Below are 1135 nucleotides of genomic sequence, written 5' to 3'. Positions count from 1 at the left end.
ATCTTCTGGCTGGTCAAAATTCACGAGTTGTTTTCTGCAATTTCGATCATAAAAACAAAACATGCCAGCCTCCTGTCTATGGCACTGTCTGTAGTCAGTCATAATTTGGGAGAGATGCAGCGGAGTGCCTGTGGAGGGGGCGGGGATGGATTTTTGTTCACTGCGACACCTACGCAGGGGACCTAGTTTCAAAGTATAAATCAGCCTTAATACAGATGGTGGCAGCAGTAATACCTTTCAAGTGGAGAGTAAAACATTTACATTTTTTATATATTAATTACTTGACAACGAAGTTAGTTATGCACATCAATAGAACAACATTAAAGATGATAATTCATGCTCTTTTCAGAACTATATTTTGTGTTATAGGGGTAAAGAGAAAATTATGTGTCTATGAATGTCATCTAGGTGTCTTCAGTGAAATCATAAATAAATATTTTAATAAAAACGTAATAGTCAATTTGTGTATATATTAGCACTTGTAAATATCAATTTTATGCAGAATAATTGTTAATAAAAGTAGATGAGTAATGACAAAGGAAGAGATGTTTGCCCCAGAATTCAAACCTTGTATCCACTATACGTTTTATCTAAAAAGTTCGGATGTTGAAATATATGTGTCTATTTGTTAGCACAGGCTGTAGGCAAGTATAGCTTGTCTTTATTTAGAAAATATTGATGTTGTGCTTGTTGATTTTCCTGTTGCAATAGTATAGACTGCCCCTGAGGTTCTGGCGCCTATCCACTCTCAGCCCCCCCTCAGTGTACATTGGTTATTGTTTGGCCACCCTTATAAAAATGTTCTGGCTATGCCTCTGCCCTGACCTCTTAGGGGTCCAATTGTAGATTAGGACGTCTCTTTGCAGATGTAACGGTGCGAAAAATTTCTCTTTCACCCACCTGTTTCTACTTTGATTGACCACACCTTATTTATACCCCAACATATGGCAAATTTCAACTAGATGGTGAGCCGTTTAAACACGACACCAATAGCAAAGCAGACAGTGGTACTTTTAATTACTATGTTAAGAACTATGTATAGTTCATTAGACTGTTGGTAAAAAAAAAACTCTTATAATATGTTTCAAACCGCAATAAAGATCTTAAAGAACAATGTATTTTAGTTTTTTTTTTT

The sequence above is a fragment of the Cyprinodon variegatus genome, unplaced genomic scaffold (assembly GCF_000732505.1).
Source record: "Cyprinodon variegatus isolate N-32 unplaced genomic scaffold, C_variegatus-1.0 Scaffold726, whole genome shotgun sequence".
NCBI lineage: Eukaryota > Metazoa > Chordata > Actinopteri > Cyprinodontiformes > Cyprinodontidae > Cyprinodon > Cyprinodon variegatus.
This window is presented reverse-complemented; position numbering follows the sequence as displayed.